The sequence below is a fragment of the Peromyscus leucopus genome, chromosome 5 (genome assembly GCF_004664715.2).
Source record: "Peromyscus leucopus breed LL Stock chromosome 5, UCI_PerLeu_2.1, whole genome shotgun sequence".
In the NCBI taxonomy this organism is placed as follows: domain Eukaryota; kingdom Metazoa; phylum Chordata; class Mammalia; order Rodentia; family Cricetidae; genus Peromyscus; species Peromyscus leucopus.
In genome coordinates, this window is record NC_051067.1 from 4,161,001 (window position 1) to 4,178,226 (window position 17,226).

The following is a 17,226-nucleotide window of genomic DNA, read 5'->3' on the forward strand; positions in this document are numbered from 1 at the left end:
ACAGTCTGGAAAGTTTGAGTGCATAGTCCATTGGCTTTAGAGATTTGAGGCCTATTATGAAGCAGAACAAAATGATGGAATTAAGATGTCATGAGGCAGCAGCACACAGCTCACAGTGGAACAAGTCCCACGCCCAACCAAATCCCAGCATGGAGATGGGGCACAAGCGCGAAATCCCAGCCCTAGCCAGGAGCTATTGGCAATTGTTTGCTTCAGGGAGAGGGAGAGTGTTTAAGTGTAGCCCCTGAGAAGTCAGCCACGTTCCAGGAGAAGGCCACACGTGCAGCCCCTGACAAATGAGCCACGTTCCAGGAGAAGGCCACACGCCCAAGACCATTTGAGCTACACAAATTGATCTTGATCGGTTCTTTGTTTGTTTTTAAGAATACAAAATTGGGTGGGTGGGGAAGAGTTGGGGGAGGAGATGAATATGATCAAAACATGGAACTCTCACATGTTCTGGTATTGGGGGGGGGTTGTTTTGGTTTTTGGTTTGGTTTGGTTTGATTGGTTTTTCAAGACAGTTTCAATGTATAGCCTTGACTGTCCTGGAACTCACTCTGTAGACCAGGCTGGCCTCGAACTCACAGAAATCCACCTGCCTCTGCCTCCTGAGTGCTGGAATTAAAGTACTCCACCACTGCCTTGCTAACACATGTTTTTAAACCAAGTTAAAATAGGCAGGAAATAAAAAAAGAGTCAGTGGGGGCCCATTGAGTTGGTGTCTGTCACAGGATGAAAGAGAAAAGGAGACCATGGGCTAAATTGTCTTTAAAGGCACCCAGTGACAGAGGACTTCCTGCTGTGAGCTACAGAAATATAAAGTAGGAATTCAACTGACTATGGAAAAGCTATTACCTGGAAGAGTCTCTTCCGGAGGATAAAGCCAAAACTCAAGGTGTATTGGTAATATTGGCTTTTGAATATATTAGTTGTATCCTGCAGCAAATTTCTTATGTGCTATTGTAGCTTTCCCATTTGATTCTCTTCCCAAGAACTTCTAACAGTGTGATCAATCATCTATTGGGCTTAACTTCCCATATACATTCCCCAGCTGTGTTTATTCATCATTAGCAAACATCTGGCCAGGGCCATTCTCCATACAAAAGTATTTCACCTAAGATACTTTTCTGCATCCAAGGACAAACTGCAGATAGATAAGCATTAGCTCATCTCACCTACAGATAAGAAAATAACCACTAACAATTAAATCCTTAACTCCTTACCTTCACCCTGGTTTATTTACACAAGATCCTAATTTAAGGGATTTACTGCTTACAATTCTGGCATAGTGTTTTGGACATCTGCTAGTTACTGACCCAAGGAGTTTACTGACAAGGCCAGGCAGATGATAGGTACCAAACTTCATCTCATATGCAAACTAAGCTTTAATCCTCCCTCCTTTATCTCAGCCCAGGTGTTATTCCTAGTTCTAAAGATTCCTTCCTTAGCAATTAACTCAGAAAGGATTTTACTTACCAAATACTACACATTGTAATGCAGGTTGCCTAGCAACCAAGTACACTCTTCCTCCCCCTCAACTCCACCTTACCAGAAAGCGGCACCGCTGAAATAAACTGGGACAAAAGTGGCACCCAAGGAGAAAAAGACAGTTTTACTTTATTAGTGACTTATACTTACATATATAGACTCCTCAGGTTTTACCTAGCCACTTCTAAGATTATAGTCTGAGCACATAAATTCCTTTTTAGAATCCCCTAATGGATTTTAGCCCTTAGTTGACCCTACCAGAGAACTCCCATTAGTCACTCCCCTTTTGGGGTTGTAAAAGAAAGCCTGACAGTCACTGCCTGGTGTAAACTCTTACCTGCCTTTATGGCCCTGAAAGACTTCAAGCCTGGTGACCTCACGTTGGCCACAGAGTTGCTGACTGTGTGTGTATATGAACTGGAAACTTGAGAGGGAACGAAGTGAGAAAACAGCAGAAGGGGGACGGAGAAGAGCCAAGTGTGAGAACGAAAGGAAGCTGTGCAGACAGAATTGACTGAGAAGAATGAAGTGAATGGACTCAGAAGCTCGGTGTGCTTAGAGTCTTTCCATATCCCTAAGTTTAGAGCCTCGGCTGGTTGTTAGACTCTTCTATGGACCCTGGGAAAAGACTATAAAGGGCTGGACCCTTAGAGTCTTTAATAACTTCCATTGGTCCCTGCTCTTAAGCTTCGTACCATCTTTCAACTGGGAGTCAGCCTTCATTAGAAGCACATGTGCCTCTGAGGGCCATTTCAGATTCAAAAACCAGGGGACAGGTTACTTTGTCCATAAATGGGAGATTTGGGGTTCTGATGGTGGTTTTCCTAACTGCAAAAGCACTATGCCAGTGATTTTCAAACTTCAGTGAATTAAAAGTCACCTGATGTGTAGGGCTACAGAGGTGGCTCAGCACTTAAGAGTCCTGGCTGCTCCTTGAGAGCACCTAGGTTTGGTTCCCAGCACTCACCTGGCAGCTCACACCCATCTGTAACCCCAATTCCAGAGGAACTGACGCCCTCTTCTGACCTCCAAGGGCACTGCACACATGGCACACAGACAAACATGCAGGCAAAACACTTACATAAATTTTTAATTTTTTAATTACCTAAAGGAATTAGATAAAATGCATATCCTGGCAGAGCATGATGGGACACATCGTTAATCCCAGCACTTGAGAGGCAGAGATAGGCAGATCTCTGTGAATTCAAGGTCAGAATTCCAGTCTAACCAGGGCTAAACAGAACCTGACTTAAGAGAATAATAATATAAAACATATCCTTAGGTTTTACTTACCAAAAATCAAATGAGCCTTAGGAAGTAGACATCAACTTTCACCCAAATGACCAGATGCAAGAGGTCTGTGGTCACACTTTGAGAAACACTGCTCTGCACTGAGATGCCATTTAGGATTGCTATTTTATTATTAGTTGCTATATATTACCAATATCATATAATAATTATGATTATAACATGTTTCAACACTATCTTGCCTCTTGTGCAGATGAAGTTTTCCCGGCAACATTCATTGCATGGAAACTGATTATTCATTGATCTATTCAATTAGAAAAATACCTAGACAATCCTAATATATGAAGCATGTGAATGGAGAAAATCATTATCTGATAAATGAAAGATCTGCTGTGGTGAAGAGTAACAAGGAGTCCCACAGGCTCTCTCAGGGTGCCGAGTCTTCATCCTCGATGTAGCACTAAGAAGTTAGTGACATGCAGAGTGATGTCATGTAAGTTTCCCTTTTTTATGGGGACACACACAGGCCAAGCACAGCTGGCTCCACTCTTTGCTGTTGCTCAGACTATGCAAGGATCTTTAGGCAGGAAGTACACTCGGCTTCTGGCAAGGCACACTAAGTGGGTGACCATGAAATGATGTCTTAGTCACTGTTCTATTGCTATGAAGAGACACCATGACCAAGACAACTCCTATAAAATAAAGCATTTAATTGGGGATTTTCTTACAGTTTCAGAGGTTTAGTCTATCATCATCATGGTGGCAGGCAGGCAGGGATGGTGCTGGAGAAGTAGCTGGGCTACATCCTGATCTACAAAAAGAGGGAGAGACGGGGCCTGATGTGGGCTTTTGAAACCTCAAAGCCTACCCCCACTGACACACCTCCTTGAACAAAGCCACATCTTTTCCAACAAGGCCACAGCTCTTAATCCTTTCCTGACAGCTCTTTAACTGGGGACTAAGTATGCAAATCCATGAGCCTATGGGGGCCAATCTCAAAACACCACAAAAGTGACATTTGTATTTCAGATTCTTGATGGTGAGCACAAGAGAGATTTATGATCTTCCAACTGAGAGAGATAGGCTACAAGTGGATGCACTTAGAAACTGCCTCAACCTCATCCACTGCAAACTCATAGTAATTTGGAATTGTGGTAAAATTATGAGAAATGGGCAGTGGATATCCATGATTCTTGGAATTGAAATAGTAATTTCCCGAGTGTTTGGGAAGCTGTCGAGGTTAATTTCAGAACATGCCTCCTGTGCTCGATAAAGCTCTGTCATCATGCTTTTAGAGTTTTGCTTTTAGAGAATTGTGGCTAGGGTTTTAAGGGACTCCAAACTCTAAAGTTACCATATGAGCATATAAATATCTAATGGAGGGCAAAAAGTTCAAGAAGTTTATGAACTACATCTTTGAAATAGTTCATAGGGCAAGCACATACACACACACACACACACACACACACACACACACAGAGAGAGAGAGAGAGAGAGAGAGAGAGAGAGAGAGAGAGAGAGAGAGAGAGAGGCATGCACATACAGTCATAGACACATATACACAGGCACATGCACACATGGACACACATTCACATATACTCATGCTGGAGTAGAACCAAGTCAACTCTAATATATTGCCAAGGGGTAGATCCTCTTAATGTGTCCTCAGGAAGGAACATAATTCGTGTTTACAGAGACTATATTAGTGATTCGCATATAATCAATCTCTTGGTGAACAAGAATGTACCTTCCTCCCTAATCGCTAGGACCCTGTGACTGAATGATCTCCTGAGGAAATCCTCAGTGTGTTCAGAAGTGAGTCCTCCATCCTGCAGGCTGTGCTCTGTCCTCCTGTACCCTGAGTCCTCCATCCTGCAAGCTGTGCTCTGTTCATCTGTACTTTGTGTTTTAGTGGGCTCCATGAATCAGAAATAAGTTCTTCATGAGGTCAGGGTTACACTGTGCCACAGTGTGTACTTAGTACTGAAGTAGAATTTCTAGAGCTTGGTCAGGAACATGATAAGAAGGTCAGTCGACTATCTCTGTTCCTATCTAATACTGAAAATACAGCAAAAGAAATCAAGGAAACAATCTTATTCATAATAGCCACAAAATTGTGTCTTAGTATAAACCTATCTGGGGAAATTAAAGACATCTCCAATGAAAGCTTTAATGTTAAAGAAAGAAATCAAGAAGTCATTAAAAGATGGAAAGACCTCCCATGCTCATGGGCAAGAAGAATCAATATTTGTGAAAATGACCATCCTATCCAAAATGATCTAAAAATCCTAAGCATTCCTGTTGTAGGATTATCTTCTCATACATTGTATAAATATGTGCCATTGTGCTTGGTTTAATAAAGAGCTGAACAGCCAATAAGTAGACAGGTGAGGTTAGGCAGAACTTCTGTGCAGAGAGAGGAAGTTAGGGGGATGAATCTGGCACATCAAGAGTTGCCAGTGAGATACTGAGGAAGTCAGACATACATTATGGAGGAGAGGTAAAGAGCCACATGGCAGAATGTAGATTAAAAGAAATGGGTTAAGTTATAAGAGCTAGTAGGACAGGCCTAAGCTAAGGCCAAGCTTTCATATTAAGTCTCCATGTCATTATTTGGGGACTGGAGGGCCAAAGAAAGTCTGGCAAAAAAGACTAGCTACATTTGGCATCCAACGTGAGGTACATAACTGGAGTCCACTGCTTGAGGCATGCAGAGGCGCAGGTCCTATAAGAGGTCCTGCTATACAGCATAGTACTTAAATGGCACAGTGCCAGTGGGAGGCTATAGTCAGACTTTTCTCTCCCACCTGTCAATCCCCAAATAACCATTCAGAAGCTTAATATTACTTATAAATGCTTGGCCAATAGATCAGGCTTGTTACTAGCTAACTCTTACACTCAAATTAACCCATTTTTTTAAATTTATGCTTCACCATATCGCCCATTGCTTGTTACCTCATTTTCTATACATCATGCTTCCTCACTGCTGGCTGGCATCTCTAATCTCTACCCTTCTACATCCCATCATTCTCAGTTTGGCTTTGCCACTTAGGCTTATCCCATTCAGCTATTGGACAGTCAGCTTATTCACTAAGCCAATCATAGCAACATATATTCACACAATATACAGAAGGATAATTCCATAGCATTTCCCCTTTTTTAAAAGGAAGGTTTTAAAATTATCGTTGTAAAATTATATACAACAAAAGAGTTATCAATTAAAAATTATAGTTATAATATCTAGTTTATTTGTATTTGACAAAATTAGAGAAAATATTCTATTATCTATCTTATCTTGGTGAGTCTAAAGATTTATACCTAATTTGCTTTCTATTATAACTAAGGAAAACTAGAAGTTTAACTCTTTAGTCTTTAACTCCATCAAATAGCCCACAAGGATGAAATAATACCTAATGACAGGGACATGTAGAAAAGTTTCCTGAGTTGATTCTAAAGGAAATTGAGACTTCATCAATTAGGAGGAATAGACCCAGCAGAAATTGTAGTACTTTTTACTAATGCTGAAATTTCCTCTTTATGGGAAGAAAATGAACATTGGCAAAGAGCTTGCAGTAATTTTTTTGAGAGAAATTAACAACAAATATTCCAAAAGCAAGAGAATTCAGTTTATAAAGAGAACTAACTGGGTCCTTCCTCACATTGTACAGGGAATATCAATTTTTGGAGGCCCTACATTCTATACTGATGCAAACAAATCAGGAAAGACAGGTGATAAATCAGGAAATTTAAATAAAGTGGCTCAAAGCTCTTATGATTGTGTTCAAAAGTCAGAATTGTATGCTATAATCATAGTACTTGATTTTCCAAAACCTCTTAATATAGTTACTGACTCTCAATATGCAGAAAGAGTTGTTTTACATGTTGAAAGTGCTGGATTTATTCTAGATGATTCAGAATTGGCTTTGTTATTTGCTAAAAGAAATAATCAGAAATAGAAATTATCCCCCATATATAACACATATCAGATCCCACATGGGTCTAGCAGGCCTTCTACTACAAGGTGATGGTGAAGTTGATCAACTATTACTAGGAAATATTGGTGTATCCAACCGTCTTATTAAATAAGAAACACAGAAACAATGTAAAAGAGAAAGCCGAGAGGTCAGAGCTCAGAGCTAAAATCTCACCCTTCCTCCTGCTGTCCCAGCTTCGCGAAAAGAGAGAGCTACTTCCTGTCGGTTAGTTTTTTTAAAGTATGTTGTTCTGCCTTCTCATTGGTTGTAAACCCAAACACATGACTGCCTCGTCACCGTCTGAATGTACAGCCCCCTAGGTCTTAAAGGTATATGTCTCCAATGCTGACTGTATCCCTGAACACACAGAGATCTTATGGGATTAAAGGCGTGTGCCACCACCGCCACACTCTTGCTATGGCTCTAATAGCTCTGACCCTGAACACACAGAGATCTTATGGGATTAAAGGCGTGTGCCACCACCGCCACACTCTTGCTATGGCTCTAATAGCTCTGACCCTGAACACACAGAGATCTTATGGGATTAAAGGCGTGTGCCACCACCGCCACACTCTTGCTATGGCTCTAATAGCTCTGACCCCCAGACAACTTTATTTATTAACATACAATCAAAATAATATTTCAGTACAATTAGATTACCACCACATTTCCCCTTTTCTATTTTAATAAAAAGAAAAAAAGCAAAAGGTTATAACTAACAAAAGAAAAACTATATGCAAAAGTACAATAACTATATACAATATATACAAGTAATAAATACCTAAACAGGTATTTGACAAATCAGAGGAAATAATTCCATTATCTATCCTATTTTGGTAAATACAAGATGTATCTAATGCACTTTCTATCCTAATTAATTTTCAACTATAACTAACTAATCTTCAACCATAACTAACTAATCTTCAACTCCCTCAGAGACCCAAGAAGGGAATAATATTAGCTAACAAAAATAAAAACAGGAAGTGCATGCAAGCAACTTCCAAAAAATTTTGTGAGTTGACAGAAACAGCCAGCTGCCTGGACAGTCACCTGAGGTTTCTCCGCAGTGTTGGGGCATCATCTTCAGCCTATAGGCTTAGTGTATCTGACAGACTCATTTGTGAAGTAGGATGTACACAAGGATGTACACAAGGTCAACAGTTCAACCTCACATTGGGTGAGAGCAGTCCACGTACCAGAAACACCTGAATTCCACTAGTGTCCTGTCATGATTCAGGATTTTAAATTCTGGAAATTGTTGACAGTTTTTTAATTTCAGCTGTCCATTCTTCTTGGCTGTGTATATATGGCTTCATCTCAGCATCCCCTTCTTCTCCACATCCCTCTATCGAATGCCAGTCTACTTTTGAGAGGCATGAGCTTTCAGCTGCTGTTCCATTGTACAACAGAATCCATCGGCCCTCTGCCTGTTAAGCTGCCTTCGAAGAAAAGGGCACTGTACCTTTTCCGGATGCGAAGGCCACTTCAGGGATGGGGCCATATTGTCCTGGCCTCAGAAGATGCCTTTTGATAAAGCCATAACCACACTTGTTTTGGCAAGAATCAGTAGTCCCTTGTTTCGTGATCTGTCTGTCCATTTTGTCCTGTTGATTCGAGGATACTTTGTTGTCCAGTGGCTAACTTTTGCCACAAGGAAAGTTGACTCCATATGCAGTTTCTTCAATGCCCATATTTTCTCTGAAGTAGATTAGTACTGCCAGGAGCTGACATGTCTCAAAAAAGAAAAATTTTCTAAGTTATTAAAACATTTTAAATGCCATATTCTATAGATCTCTGAAGGGTTTGAAGATGACCTGTCTAAAACATCTCTGCTCAATTTTAAAACATATCTAATATGACTACAAGTTCTATGATAATGTCTAACTACTAGCTTTCATTTCTTTATATCCTAATAGTTGATAATAATAACATTCAAGGATCAGAAATTTGCATTACATTGTTAAATGGATGGAATAAATACAATTAGAAATATACATATAGCATTTTCTTTTCTTTTTTTTTTTTTTTTTTTTTGGTTTTTTTTTCGAGACAGGGTTTCTCTGTGTAGCTTTGCGCCTTTCCTGGAACTCGCTTTGGAGACCAGGCTGGCCTCGAACTCAGAGATCCGCCTGCCTCTGCCTCCCGAGTGCTGGGATTAAAGGCGTGCGCCACCACGCCCAGCCCATTTGTTTTTTAATGTGGAAAAAATTCTCTTTTAGATAGTTTCCTTTAAAATATCTGATATGTTATGACTTACCAAATCTGCGTAGAACAGTAGAAATCCGAGGGGATTTTCAAAGCAGCCACCTAGTGTCCCAGGTGTAAATCCAAAGAGAAAGAGAGAGAGAGAGAGAGAGAGAGAGAGAGAGAGAGAGAGAGAGAGAACAAGAAAGCGTAGCTGGCTAAAGTTTAAATGCAGCCACGTGTTCCCTCTTGTGCCGAGTCAAGGCTTGGGTCTGACTTCCTTAAGCTCCGACCACGTGCGTTGGCTTTACAGGCAGGGCCCTGTTCGGCAGGGCAGGTCTGAGTTGTTTGTAGCACCGGCTTTAAGCAAGCAGGATTTAAGCAAGCAGCTCACCGATAGTCCAGCCTGAGGTCAAGCAGAACTAGACCCAGGCTAAGAAGCCGCTGCTCGGACTAAGAAGCCGATCGCCGCCGGCCGCCGCCGCGGGCCGCCTGCCGCCCTTGCGGGAAAGCGGACCTGCCGCCAAGCCAAGCAGTTTTTAATGGATTCTTGTCACGTTGGGTGCCAGATATTGGTGTATCCAACCGTCTTATTAAATAAGAAACACAGAAACAATGTAAAAGAGAAAGCCGAGAGGTCAGAGCTCAGAGCTAAAATCTCACCCTTCCTCCTGCTGTCCCAGCTTCGCGAAAAGAGAGAGCTACTTCCTGTCGGTTAGTTTTTTTAAAGTATGTTGTTCTGCCTTCTCATTGGTTGTAAACCCAAACACATGACTGCCTCGTCACCGTCTGAATGTACAGCCCCCTAGGTCTTAAAGGTATATGTCTCCAATGCTGACTGTATCCCTGAACACACAGAGATCTTATGGGATTAAAGGCGTGTGCCACCACCGCCACACTCTTGCTATGGCTCTAAAAGCTCTGACCCTGAACACACAGAGATCTTATGGGATTAAAGGCGTGTGCCACCACCGCCACACTCTTGCTATGGCTCTAATAGCTCTGACCCTGAACACACAGAGATCTTATGGGATTAAAGGCGTGTGCCACCACCGCCACACTCTTGCTATGGCTCTAATAGCTCTGACCCCCAGACAACTTTATTTATTAACATACAATCAAAATAATATTTCAGTACAATTAGATTACCACCACAAGGAAATGCATTAGAAGCCTCAGAATTTCATAAGAAACATCATGTCAATAGCAAGGGTCTGAAAAAAGATTTTTTTCCCCATCACTTGTAAACAAGCAAAGGAAATTATAAGGAAATGTTCTACTTGTTCCTTGTATAACCAAACTCTACTACCTGTAGGAAGAAACCCAAAGGGTACTCAAAGAAATGAAAATTGGCAAATGGATGTGTTTCATTTTGCAGAGTTTGGAAAATTAAAATTTGTATACTATATTATAGATACATATTCAGGATTTCAATGGACAACTGCTTTGAGTTCTGAAAAGACTGATTCTGTAACCACACATTTGTTAGAAGTTATGGACATCATGGGAATACCCATACAAATTAAGACATGCTCCAGCATGTCTCTAGTAAAATGAAACAGTTTTTTGCTTATTACAACATAAAGCATATTACAGGTATACCACACAATCCTATAGGGCAAGCAGTTATAGAAAGATCTAATTGAACTCTAAAAGATATGTTTAATAAACAGAAAGGGGTAATAAAGACCCCTATAGATAGATTACACAATACTTTATTAACTTTAAATTCTCTAAATGCTAATGAGAAAGGAATGACAGCTGCAGAGAGACGTTGGACAGTAGAAAAAACTGCTGAATCAAATCAGCCTATATATATTAAAGATGTGTTAACCTCAGAATGGAAACCAGGATATGTGTTACATTGCGGAAGAGGTTCTGCTTTTTTTTCCATAGGAGAAGAAAATCTATGGATACCATCATAATTGATAAAGACTAGATTCAAACAAGAGAGATCTCTTCATTAGAAGAGGCCATAGTTCATCAAACAGCATGACTATTCAATCTAAACTAACTTATAAGACTAGCAAATGCTTTTCATTTGATCAGATATAACTTGCCAAAAGGGAAACTCCCCAAAGTTAGGGCTGGGGCAGGGTTTTGTTTTTGTCTTTCCAGGAGAATGAAGGCATCCTACTAAGGAATCTGAAGACCACTGGCCAAATGAGACATCTGAAGAAAAAGGACAAATCATCCAGAGAAAATGCCCCCAAGAAACAGAGTAAATTAGCCTATTGGTATATCACATTTCCAACAGGATAAAATTTCATAAATCTTTCAAATGTTTGTTTCTGCTGTTCTCTACAGACATAAAATGCAAATAGTCTTTTTGTACTCACAGTTCAATTAAAAATTAAAACTGGCTTTGGAGTTGGAGCGTGGCTCTCTCCTTCTCTAAATCCAAGCATGCTTGTTTGGAAAATCCAAAATATCTGTTTCATGTCAGAAGAGCCACCTGATATGGGACAGAAGAAAAACCAAAATTAAGGGACTATTCTTTTGCCACTAATCTCATAATTCTTTGGTTTAATTTTGACTCTTTAAAACTTTTCTTAAGGTATAAATATTATCTCAAAATTTATAAGATTAATGTATTTTTTTAAATTTTCATCATGATATTAATGGTCATATAGAGTACTAATTAATTCTAGAAAAAGGCTTCATCTAGTTTCCTGTACATGATTTCAAATTTGAGTCTCTATCAGATAACTAGGAATTAAGTTTTTGTGTTCTGGATGTACATAATAAATTATGGTCCTTTAACCTCTTCGAGATCTGTTGCATATGATATTTAAATGTTTAAGTTTTCTGCAGTGAACCATGACCATGCCTAACAACATGCCTTTGAAGTCTCCAAAAGGAGGGTGGGGCCCCACAATGAGGATTCTAACTGGACTATGATAATGCCGCTAAGCTGACAAACACCACCCAAAGATTGGCTTTGGATTACAAACTGCTCAGGATAATTTCAAGGTGTCTGGCTGAGATGTTCCAGCCTCACAGACTACTCTAGCTAGGACTTGAGACAAGCCCTGCACTTTCTCATTACACAGAGACTGGATAACAAATGATACAGCTAGCTCTCCCAGAACTTGACAATTATCCCGATTTTTTTCAGGGTTCCCTAGAGATGGGGGCAACAGGAAGTAATTTTAAGAACATGATGCCCACATTCCCAAGAGGTAGGGTGGGTGGTTTTTGGTCATTCAGTGGGTTATGAATGTATGTCATTGCTTAGGGGGGTTGCAAGTTGTTAATGGTCATGGTCAGGGAAAAAAAACTAAGCAAAGGAGGTTAGATTCAGGGATCTCTTTCTGAAAAGAAAAAAAAAAGGGGGATATAGGAATGATAGGATAAAAGCGTAGATTATTGAATCTACTTTTAAACTAAAAAAACAAGTATTAATCTCAAATATTTTACATTCATATGGATTTTTATATATTGATACAAATTTAAGGTTTTTTTGCTTTAACATACTGTATGTTTCTACTCTTGTTTAAGGTACTGTACCTATGCAGCTCATTAAAAAATGTAAAGTTAGAGTCCTTGAAAGATATTATAAACTATTTAGTATAATTAAGAAATGCAAAGTTAGTAGTTAGTCATCAATAACAATCAAACTTGTAATCAGGTATGTTTTTAAGGTCAAACAGATATTTTTTTTAGATAGATGGTCATTAAACACTTCAGAGATCTACAGAATATAGCATTTATGATGTTTTAATAGCATAAGGCTTTTCATCACAGTGAGATACATCTGCTCCTGGCAGCACCAGTCTACTTCAGAGAAGATGATGGGCATTGAAGAACCTTACATGGAGTTTGCTTTTTTTGTGGCAAAGTTAGCCACTGTGCAAGATATTGCCCTTCCCTTGACTGCTGACAATATGTTGTCTATGTTGGACAAGAAGGACACAAAGGACTGCTGAACTTTGCCAAGACAAGGTAGGACAGTCCTTCAAAATTCCTGCTTCATAGAAAAGTCTGTCAGATATTCTAGGCTTGTAGGCCAAAAATGGATGCCCCAACATTGCAGAGGAAACTTGGGTGACTGTCCAGGCAGCCAGGTGTCTTTGTCATTTCTATAGTTTTGGAAGTTGCTTGCTCTGCACTTCCTGTTTACTCAGGTAATATTTTATCCTTCTTGGGTCTCTGGTGGGGTTGAAGACTAGATAGTTATACCATTTTCTTTGTTACCAAATTCAGAAAAGAAACTCACATAAAAGATGTAAAGTTTATAAAGGTTGAGAGATATAAAAGCTTAAGTTGTTTATCTAATAAAATGTTTTAAGGTCTAAAAAGATATTTTTAGGTTGGTAATACAAGATATGATAAAAAGTGGTTTAGGTAGAAAACTTTGGACTCATCAGTATATGAGAGATAATGGAGTAATTTCTCCGAATTTGCCAAATACAAGTGGACTGGACATTGTAAATGTAATTCTTACTTGATAATTGTTCTTATTGTATATAATTTTCCTGGGTTAGAGTTAAAACCTTTCCTTTCTATTTAAACAAAAAGGGGAAAATGTTGTAGGATCATCTTTTGTACACTGTGTGATGATATGTTGTTGTGAGTGGTTTAATAAAGAGCTGAATGGCCAATAGGTAGGCAGGAGAGTTTAGGCAGGGTTTCTGGGCAGAGAGAGGAACTCAGAGGGATAAATCTGGTGTGGCAAGAGACGCCAGTGAGACACTGAGGAAGTCAGACATACATTATGGAGGAGAGGTAAAGAGCCATGTAGCAGAATGTAGATTATTAGAAATGGGTTAATTTAAGTTATAAGAGGTAGTGGGACAAGCCTAAGCTAAGACCAATTATTATTATAATTAATAATAAGTCTCCATGTCATTATTTCAGGACTGGTGGCCCAAAGAAAGTTTGACAAGAAAGACTAAGCTACACATTCCTAGTCAGAAGTCCAGGACAGTTTTTCTATGGCCATGAACACCAGGCCCAGGTCTCACCACCCACAGGGCCTGGGCCCTCCCACATCAATCATTAATCAATAAAATGCCTTACAAACTTTCTTATAGGCCAATTTGACAGAGGTATTTTTTTTCAATTGAGGTTCCCACTTCTCAGGTGACTCTAGCTTGTGGCAAGTTGACAATCTTATATCAACTTGACATGTTACACATCACTTTTTTTTTGATATATATTTTTTATTTTACAATACCATTCAGTTCTACATATCAGCCATGGGTTCCCCTATTCTCCCCCCTCCCATACCCTCCCCTTACCCCCAGCCCACCCTCCATTCCCACCTCCTCCAGGACAAGTCCTCCCCCGAGGACTGTGATCAACTTGGTAGACTCAGTCCAGGGAGGTCCAGTCCCTTCCTCCCAGACTAAGCCAAGTGTCCCTGCATAAGTTCCTGGTTTCAAACAGCCAATTCATGCAATGAGCACAGGACTTGGTCCCACTGCCTAGATGCCTCCTAAACTGATCAAGCCAATCAACTGTCTCACCTATTCAGAGGGCCTGATCCAGCTGGGAGCCCCTCATCCTTTGGTTCATAGTTCATGTGTTTCCATTCATTTGGCTATTTTTTTTCAATAATTGAGTAAAACTGAAATTTATTATAAGCCACAGTCGTCCTAGGGACCTCCATGCTATATATATATATATAGCCTTTATGGTTCTATGGGTTGTGGTCTGATTGTTCATTTTATATCTAGAATCCACCAATGAGTGAGTACATATCATAACTGTCTTTCTGGGTTTGGGTTACCTCACTCAGGATGATTTTTTCTAGTTCCATCCATTTGCCTGCAAATTTCATGCTTTCATTGTTTTTCTCTGCTGAGTAGTACTCCATTGTGTATATGTACCACATTTTTTCCATCCATTCTTCCGTTGATGGGCATCTAGGTTGTTTCCAGGTTCTGGCTATTACAAATAGTGCTGCTATAAACATAGCTGAGCATGTATCTTTATGGTATGTATCAGCATTCTTTGGGTATATGCCCAAGAGTGGGATGGCTGGGTCTTGAGGTAGTTCGATTCCTAATTTTCTGAGAAACCGCCATACTGATTTCCACAGTGGTTGTACAAGTTTACATTCCCACCAACAGTGGAGGAGTGTTCCCTTTGCTCCACATCCTCTCCAACATTGGTTGTCATTGGTGTTTTTGATCTTAGCCATTCTAACAGGTGTAAGGTGGTATCTCAGAGTCGTTTTGATTTGCATTTCTCTGATGATTAAGGATGTTGAGCATTTCTTTAAATGTCTTTCAGCCATTTGTAGTTCTTGTTTTGTGAATTCTCTGTTTAGCTCTTTAGCCTACACATCACTTTTTAACTAGAACTTTTTATCATTTGTCCCCAAGGTCTCATTAATATCAATATATTATAAAACATATTACAAACTTAAAAGTCCAACCATCTTTATAAAGTAAATCACTTTAGAAGTTCAATCTCCTTAAAAAATATTCAAAGTCTCTGTAAAACTCCAAAATCTCTTTAAAAGTTCAAAGTCTCTCAACTGTGGGCTCCTGTTAAATAAAAAGTAAGTTAAATACTTTCTTACTTCAAGAAAAAAGAACCAGGGACCATCACAATCTGAACAAAGCAAAACCGAACTCCAACAGTATAAATAACTTGATTGTCCAGAAGTCTGAGATTAACTCACAATGCCTAGGGCTCTTCCAAAGGGCTTGGGTCACTTCTCCAGCTCCGTCCTCTGCAACACATGCAGCTCGGCTCCTAGGCTCCATCGGACTCCACTCCACTGCTGCTGCTGTTCTTGGTGGTCATCCCATGGTACTGGCATCTCCAACATGCTGGAGTCCTGCTGCTGCAACTGAACTGTGCTTTCACCATACCCCTCCCTAGGCTTTCTTCAGGGACTCCAGCTCTGAACACAGTACCACGGCTCAGCTGCTCTTCATGACCCCTTCATGCACTCAAAACCAGTACCACCTGGATGACACATTACCAAGTTCAGCTGCCAGCATGAGTTGCAAGCTCAGTCCCTCTAGAACACAGCTTCGGTGTGCTCACCCTGAGAAAACACTCCCAGAAGATTTCACCTCAGTGATGCTGGTCTCTTCTTAACCACCAATAATCTCTTAACTAGCCATCATCAATTGTCACAGCAAAGCAAAGCCTTCACTTCAGAGGTTCTGGTCTCTTATTACTCACAGCTGATTCATCATGTTAAGCTAACCAGAACCATACTCTTTTTTTTTAATTTTTTAAATTTATTTTTAAATTACACTCATGATATTCATTACTTACACTCATGATATTAATCACATTTGTTATTCATAGATTACATTCAAAGTATTCATTCAATTATATATATATATATAAATTTTAAATGTCAAATGTCATTTCTTGAAGGGGGTAGGAGGTCTTAAATACAGGCTTACAGCACAATGGGAGGACCCCAGAGGGCAAAAGTTCGCTACTGATGTTTTACAATCTTGCATCTAAGCTGTTAACGCCTGTTATTCAGGATACATAGACAAGGAACTTCCCTTAAGCATTCAGGAGGGTGGAACCTGGCAGGGAATTAGCATTGGGAGGATATCAAGGTCAAGGTTCGCAAGCAAGGCAACAGTTACCCAAGACGGGGGCCAGGACCCTGCAGGTTCCCCTTTTATTTAAAAAAATGAGCTTCTGACTTGGGTTGGGTGGGATGTCAGCAGGTCACCTTACCTGTCATGGAGACACCTGCCCAGGCCACACAGGTGCTCTGTCTTAGGTTGGTGAGTGCCCCCCCAGGCATTACCCGTCTCTGAATACTCATTATCATACAGGCTCAATCGTGTGTGAGCTGCATGGTTAATTGCTGCCAAAGATCTCACAGTGGCACTGGGCTTGCAATCTGTGTCAGAACCACAGACTCTTAATTCAAAATCTCAGATGGCCCTGACAGAAAAGTCTCTGCTTCCCTCTGCAACATCACAAGCCAGGTCCCTCAGCTGTGCTGCTCCCAGAATCATCCTCTAACATTAGAGGTTTCACAACTAACCAAGCTTTGACAACTCAGCTTTTCCAAGACCAAGTCCTCTCCAAAACATGGGTCTGTCACATTAATACCCCCACAAACCTGGCACCAATTTCTGTCTTAGGGTTACTATAGCTGTGATAAAACACCATGACCAAAAACAACTATGGGAGGAAATGATTTGGTTTACATGTCCCAGAATCTAGTCTAATTATGGAAGCCAGTCAGGAACCTAGAAGCTTGAGCTGATGCAAATGCCTTGAGGGCATTCTGCTTGCTGGTTTGCTCCTTGTGACTTGCTCAGCTTGCTTTCTTATAGAACCCAGGACCTCTTGCCCAGGGTGCACCACCCACCATGGGCTGGGCTCTCCC